Below are 8,147 nucleotides of genomic sequence, written 5' to 3'. Positions count from 1 at the left end.
CTTTTAGGGTGGCTTCACTGATCACAGAATCACAGAATCACAGAATGTTTGAGGTCGGAAGGAACCTCAAAGATCATCTAGTCCAACTCCCCTGCCAGACCAGGATCACACAGAATAGGTCACCCAGGAACTTGTCCAGATGGGTTTTGAATGCCTCCAAAGAAGGAGTCTCCACACCCTCCCTGGGCAGCCTGTGCCAGGGCTCTGTCACCCTCACAGTGAAAAAGTTTTTCCTAATGTTTTTGTGGAACCTCCTATGTTCCAGCTTGTACCCATTGCCCCTTGTCCTGTCATTGGACATCGCTGAAAAGAGCCTGGCTCCGTCCTCCTGACAACCACCCTTGATATATTTATAAACACTTATGAGGTTACACCTCAGTCCTGTCTTCTCCAAACTGAAGAGACCCAGCTCCTTCAGCCTTTCCTCATAAGGGAAATGTTCCACTCCCTTCATCATCTTTGTGGCTCTGCGCTGGACTCTCTCAAGCAGTTCCCCATCTCTCTTGAGCTGAGAGGCCCAGAACTGGACACAATATTCCAGATGTGACCTCACCAGGGCCACAGAGTAGAGGGGCAGGAGGACCTCTTTTGACCTACTAGCCACCCCGCTTCTAATACACCCCAGGATGCCATTGGCCTTCTTGGCCACGAGGGCACATTGCTGGCTCATGGTCATCCTGCTGTCCACCAGGACCCCCAGATCCCTTTCTCCTACACTGCTCTCGAGTAGGTCAGACCCCAACCTATACTGGCACATGGGGTAATTCTTTCCCAAGTGCAAAACTCTGGACTTGCCCTTGTTGAACTTCATAAGATTTCTCCCCACCCAGCCCTCTAGCCTGTCTAAGTCTCTCTGAATGGCAGCACAGACTTCTGGTGTGTCAACTACTCCTCCCAGTTTTGTATCATCAGCAAACTTGCTGACAGTGTTCTCTAAACACGTCGTCCAGGTCATAGAATCTGGCCTGAGCTGGAAGGGACCTTAGAGATCATTTTAATCCAGCCTCCCTGTCGCCAGGGATGCCACCTCTCGACTAGATCAGGCTACACACGGGGACCGAACGGGAATCGAACCCGTGACCTTGGCGTTGTCAGCGCCACGCTCAACTGACTGAGCTAACCGGCCCCCTAGTCATTGACAAATATATTGAAATATATTGGTATATTAAATATATCGAATTATTATTGAATTATTGAATATATTATTGAATTATTGAATATATTGAATTAATATATTGAATATATACAGATATCAGTGTCTTGACAGCTTTGAATGATCAGTTCTCTTCCTTGAATGAAAGCCTGAGGCTCTCAAAATGCTGGGGAATATGTACCAGAGTGCTAAGACTTCCTTAGAGACCGAGTGAAATCTGAAGGATTTCTGTGCAAGAACTCTCATTTATCTATGAAGAGCTGTTGATTTGCTTAGGACAGTATATGACAAGTGTTTGCAGCAAATTTGTGAAATCTGATCTTGTAGTAAACTCTAAGAGCAACTTTTGGAGCTCTTGATAAGCAGACTTCATTTACTCAAAGCTTTTGGTATAGAGGAAAAGTCTGTCCTCTCCTACTTAATTTCTATTGCAATTTCATTTTCCCTGTCTACCAGTCAAATCAAGTGTGTTAGCTGACAATGAGCTAGTTAATACATGGAATGTAAGTTATCATGTATGAAATGAAAGCAAAACTTCATTATAATTGGAACATAATATACCTTTTTGAAAAGTGTGGTGGGTGAACATATAAATCCACCAAAGAGACCTGTCCCATGAAAAAAAGGAGGAATTTCCTTGGTTTCATCACCGACTTCTTAGGACAGCCCAAAGTATCGTTTCATGATCTGTATGGCTTAAGCAGGAACTATGCACATTAGTGCATAAAGTGTTTTGGGTTTTTTTCTTAAATGTTAAGCTGACACTTGTGTCATAAACTTCATTTAAACTGCAAGGCTGTTACTTCCCTCTTCTGAATGCATATTTTTCTGAATTTCAGGAACTTGCTCTTCTTTTTTCCCCATGTCTCTTGCTATCTATGCAGTAACATTCAAAACTGGCAGACGTTCAGATGAATTAAATACCAAAATTCTGAGGGGATATGGAAAAGGCTTCTGACCCAGAAGTATGGGTGGCTCACCAAGGGGAATGCTATTAGCAGAAACTGGTGAGAAAGGTAGTTAATGTGAATCCCAGATTTCTGCTGATTATATGACATCTAATTGAAAAAACACCTAAAAATAAGAGTCCTAGTCCTTGAGCTTCTTAGCAGAGAATCTCAACACTGAAAATCTTTCTACTCAAACAAACAAAATTTGATGGGGGGTGCAAAAATGGCTAAAGAGGAGCAAAAGTTTCAGCTGGTGAGTGAAGATTTCTGGGTTGATCCCTCAATGTTGTCCTTTACTGCATGCATTTTGAAGGGCTACAATAGGCTGGGACACATCCTGATCCCTTTCTGCTTGAGTGAAGAACTACTGCAATCTTTAAGTCTGTTAGGGGAAATACACAGAGCAGAATTTTCAAGACAGAAAAAAAAACACCACAGACAGCTTCTTTTTACTTATTTTGTGAAAAAAAATAAAAAATATCCAGATTCCAGCCTGATAAGTTCCAGAAACAAACATGAGTTACAATAAACTACAGCACATTCCTTCTGATTTCATCTGCCTCAAAAAATCACAGGTGCTTGCCTCATTTTACATACCTTTCTACTGTTAAGACAGGCAGGAAATTTGAGAACCATATAATTGTCAGTATGATAAATGAGAAGGCAAAATACTGTTGAACATTAGAGGACACTGGGTGTTATTATGGCCTATTGTTGCTATGAATAGAACCACCCAGGCACCAATTAACATCTCATTGCTACGATTACTTGCTACAGTATCTGTTCCACTAATCAAACTTGCACTTTTTTAGTCCATATTTTGATTTCAAAAACTTATACCAAGAAGGGATTACATTTATCTCAAATGCAAATAAATGTGAAGCTTAAGAAGCTAATTAAGTTTATAACCACTGAGAATAACATTAAAAAGAAAATTAAATTGCTTGGTTTAGAGGAAAACCTTCTAGGAAACATTTGTTGAATAAACATAAAAGAAATTCTCCGAATGTACTCTTATGCAAATTGTGTACTGTTTATATTTTTACATATGCCAATCATATGTAAATCCTATATTTTTTTCTTCACTAAACACTCTTCTTCATAGGAATATTTATTATCAAGCATATAATACATAGTAAATATGAGAGCTACATGACAGCAGCCTGCTATACCTTCCCCAACTTTTTGAGAACAGTTTCAGTTTTATAAAAATGATAACACCATTACAAATATTTAGTAAATAATTGCTCCAGGCAAAGAGATGGAACTGAAGAATAAAGCATGAGAGATATTCCTTCTCTCATTTTTCTTTTTTTAGTGGCCATAAAAGATACAAGATTGAAAGCCCTGGAGAAAGGAAGTGTCTGCTTATGCATCAGGCAGCAGTACTGCTGACTTTCTTGGGCTGGGCTCCATCTTTCAATGTACAGTCCCTTGTCTAATAGATCGCTAAGACGTGTTCACCATCTATCTAAAGTCAATGAGAAAGCAACAGCAGTTAAGCAGACTTATAAGTGTTTTGCTGGATTTGTGTCCCTGTAGTGGCTCAGCTAAAAGGCTGCCTAAAATGCCTTCTGCTGGGACCAGTCTTGGCTAGAACAGGTTTTGCAGCAGCTTGATGCCCAGGAGAGTTGGCTGACCCAGAGCTTCTCTCTCATCCCAAATGGATTAGCTGCTCTAGGAAAAGATAAGATTTCCGGCTACAAATCTTTCCTCTGCTTGGTTTAGGGAAAAACGACTGCTGAATTCATAGTCCAGAAGACAAAAGCAAGAGTGGCATGGTTTCTGCATGAAGATGGCTGACCTAGCTTCTGCTGCTTCTGCTCCTCCTGTCCCACTCTCCCTTCTGCGGAGCGAAGGCTCTCAGTGCCAGATGCACTCCTCCTTTGCAGCCGGCTCAAGCTCTGCCAGGGCACAGAGGAGCAGATCAAAGCCTCCGTGCCCTCTTTGTGCAAGAGAAGGTTGGGGAATGCTTTCGTTCCTGCTTCCTATGTATTGTGTTTAAGATTTTACAGCAGCAGAGTCACTCACAGGGAGTCTCGGCAATAAATCTTCTGTTTTGACTTGCGTTATAGGGTTTGCGTGTCCTGGATGAGCTGAGAGGTGGTTTTACCCTCTTATGGTAACAGCTTCTTTTCTGAGAGCTGGACACGATGAATTGAAGAGGAAATCGTTGTGATGGAAATGGTGGATATGATGTCATTTCTGAGGCTTGAAATTGTTATTTTGTTAATCTTTAACACATGCTTTTAGCTCATTGGTGTTTGGAGAGCATTACTTTCACTGCAAGGATTTCAGTTATGGTGAGAATATTTTGAATTCTAAAATGTGCCCCTGATGATCCATCACAATTGTTTTAAAAGCTTTGGACATGGAAGAGCAGTGTTAAACTTGTAGTTTGGATTTAGATGTATTTTTTTTGTAGAGCAGCTGACAGGTTTGCTGGATTAGTGTTTATAATACTTATTGACATCCCATGATACCTTTCCATAGCTGAGCGGAGTTTAGATTGACTCTGGAGTATTGGTACTTGATGAAGGTAATCTGTTTTCTTGGCTGAAGCTCACAAACAAAGCAGTTAAATCCCCATTACAAATGGCTAAACAGGGACCCATTAAACTTCTTAGAGGCCCGTCTCGTTTCTATAGCCCCTGAAACATTTATAAAGGGCACTGTTAAAAATTTACAGAACCTTGAGATAGTGTCTTAAGCAAAGCTACTCCGTGTGCACTACCTGAAACATGTAGTATTCCTTTAAAGAGTAAAATAAGAGTAGTTAAGAAAAACTTTGTTCCATACACTTTGACCTCTGGAAACTGGTTTTGCTTTTCATGATTTATTTTCAAAACTTCACAGAAAAATAAATGTTAAAGCTAGAAAAAACCCCCATGATTCATGCTTAAGCTACCATAGGAAGGTACCAGGTTTGGTTATTAATAATCAGACTGTCTTTGTTAATATCTGCTTCAATTATTAGTTCTCCAATCACCCATTTTATACAGGAGGTTACTCTGGAAATTGTTGGCACCATATTTGAGATAAATATGGTAATGGTGGATGTATCATGTTAATGAGAATTCTCATATTAAGAAATATAAGACACATTATTTTAATGATTCTACTGCTATAAAACCATGGAAGCCACAAAGTTACTTTTAAATTCATCACTCCCTACAGGCCTAAAGTAATTGTGCAAAAACTATTGTTTTTTCTTTTATTCCAGTAAAAGACAGCCCCAAACTGAAAATATACTTTTCACTGTTTTAGATGATGTTTTGCAAAAATACTAGGTATTTTGTAAATCTCCAAAGAAAGAAAACATTTAGCACAGCACTGAAGAGGGAAGGTTGAATCAGGCCTCCCAATGCATGTCAATAAAGAGGTGATAATTAGAGAGAGAAAAAGCAAAGCCTTCATTAGGCTACAGATTATTTGAGCTGCATGGGCAAACTGTCAAATTGAGCTCACCAGGGATGACAGTATCTTGTGAGACAGCCTGTACCTTAGTGCGTGGTGATGGTGGCATTTGTTTGTATAATAGGGACAGGGTATCAGGAAGGGGGAGGGGATGGCCAAGAATAGAAAAGCACTATTGTCTGGTTTGGTTCATTATATTCTTATTCCAGTCATCCTCTCTAAGAGCTTAATCTTCTGTTCAAGTATTTTAAAAATAAATAGATGAATGGTTCTCTCTTTCTAAATACTGGAGGAGATATGTGAGTGTGGGGAATAAGGAAACCATATTGTGTATATATTTTCTAGTTCCTGTGAATTTTGATAATTTCCAGATGGTCATTTGTAAGCATATTCATCAAAAGAGATGAAAGCTTTTGCAGACTGCAGTATATACTCTAGGACACCCCTAAAATGTATAGAAAATTTGAATTTTTAGGTATTGTTTTTCTCCCTAACCAACCACTGATGCTGCAAGGAGTAACAATAAAGAAGTTCATATGATAGCGTGCTTTTTATTTTCATGAGTCTTGAAAATATATGCTAAGCCAGCTACACCATCTGCTCTACTAGGGTCAAAATCCCAGCTGTACAAGCTTAGGAGTAAATGCTGAAGAGCTAATATTTTATATGGGCTGAAGTTGGTGTTTTAAGTAGTTTCAAGCAAGCCTTTCACAAAATTCAGGGATGCAACCAGCACTTGTTAGCACACCTCTTGTGAATTTTTAGCTGAAAAATAACAGAGCTCTTTACCAGGTATCTTTAGCAAGGTACAGAAAAGTTACCTGTCAGCTGGGACCAGAGAAGCAGCAAGTAGCTTGTTTGCAGTAGATAAGAAGGAAATTACCAGTCAAATAGCCAATTAAATGCCCAATATAATTTAGTTGGGCAGTCTTCCAGTTTAACAGTTTCTAGTTGTTCAGCTCTAAAATATCGCCCAGCTATAAAAATGCCACCCCATGCTAGTTTCCTTTCTCTTCTCTTTTGTGCTGCTTTTTGTCAGTTATTTGTTATCCAAGAACAAGACACTAACGAATTATACAAATTCTTATGGTGCTTGCACATAGTCCAAGTACTGGGTTTAGACTTGTGTCCTTTTCCAGTGGGGAAACAGATCATTAGACACAGGACAAGAAGTGTAGAAAATCAGCAGCAGTAGAAAAGGAAGGTCCATTTTGGCTATCCTTGCCCAAGGATGGTCAAATATCCTAGCAGGATAGTCCTTGTTGCTAAGCAGTTTGTCTCTTGAGTCTTTTGAATCTTTTAAAATAAATATGGCAGAAAGAAAGGATTGCAGAACTTCAATGCCAGAGTTTGGTCTTCACTTCTACTATCTTAGCTGGCTATCTTCCTACAAGATCCCATCCTCATGTCGCACTTGCCCTTACAACCATATCAATCTAAAATACTTTTTTACTAGATGAGTGGAGTACTTTTAACTGTGAGTAAATCCTAGCCATAAAGTCAATCTATAACAAAAAAAAATCCTCACCAAACAAAAAACCCAAACAACACTCTCCCCAAGAAACCAAACAAAACCGCCCCACATCCCCAGAACATGACTGAATTGAGTCTAAAATTACCAGGGATAATCACGGAACCTTCATGACCTCTTATTGCATTCTTCTCAAACATTAGTTCTCAATTCCAGAATTTGAAAGAAAGCCAGAAAACACCACCCATTTCTGTCCATGTCCTTAAGCAGGCACATGTCTCCTAGTTATCACCAAGTATTTCAGTGGTTACATCTGGCAGCCTGTGCTTGAAGGCAGTGATGGAAACAGGACTGAGAATGTAAACATAATATTTAGAAATATTGCTGAGGGAGAGGAGGAGAAAAATACCTCACGTACCACATTTTGACTCCTCTGTCTGTTTAGCAGTTATGCCAGTATGACACACCAGATCATTTCAGTCATCAAATTATTGTTATTTGTCGTTACCAAATAAGGAATTCTAAACCCATGGCTTGCACCACTTCTTTAAAGGCCATGTTATGCACGTCTGTTGAAGTGCTATTTGTTTGAAGCTTGCAGGATCACACTTAAAACAACCTCTTCTGGGAGGTGAGGTTGTCCATTGGAGTGTTACGTTGATACCACTAGTAGTTTGAAATAAGACATTTTAGGAGTCCTCTGCGTTCTTCGGCAAATCCAACTAGATACTTGCTAATTGGGAAAGCAGTAAGAGACAAAAGTAAATTTGTCTAAAGTAATGAAGGCATGGAGAAGGAAAGTAGTAACAATTCCAGTTATGGCATTTGATATATGCTCGGAAGAGAGGAATGCAAATCTTGAGTCTGTCCACAAACACTGGCCCAAGTGCAGTGGAGATCACTTGGTACAGGTCTGTCATGCTCTGCTGCTGTTTGCTGAAAGTCTGCCTCTGCAATAACGCTCCAGAGCAGCTTTGCTATGAGAAGTTATTCGAAGGCTACAGGTAAGACCTGCTATCACATCCCTCTTTTACTAGGACTTATTTATGTTTCCCCCTCTGAACACAGGTCTGTCTCTTCCTAGTCCAGTGGCAGCACTAGGTCCTGAAGCCAGGGGTGTGAACTCAGGTAGTAAAGACTGAGAATGTTCTGTGGC

The 8,147-nt window shown here is 39.9% G+C and overlaps 1 non-coding gene across 1 annotated transcript; it reads right to left on the bottom strand.

The window, feature by feature from the left end:
* Nucleotides 1–1,053: 1,053 nt before the first annotated feature.
* Nucleotides 1,054–1,127, bottom strand: TRNAV-GAC. The gene has a single exon. It is a non-coding gene; the product is annotated as a tRNA-Val (tRNA).
* Nucleotides 1,128–8,147: the final 7,020 nt, after the last annotated feature.

The sequence above is a fragment of the Apaloderma vittatum genome, unplaced genomic scaffold (genome assembly GCF_000703405.1).
Source record: "Apaloderma vittatum isolate BGI_N311 unplaced genomic scaffold, ASM70340v1 scaffold3612, whole genome shotgun sequence".
In the NCBI taxonomy this organism is placed as follows: Eukaryota; Metazoa; Chordata; class Aves; order Trogoniformes; family Trogonidae; genus Apaloderma; species Apaloderma vittatum.
The sequence above is the reverse complement of the archived record's forward strand: the minus strand, read 5'-3'. Positions and strand labels throughout refer to the sequence as shown.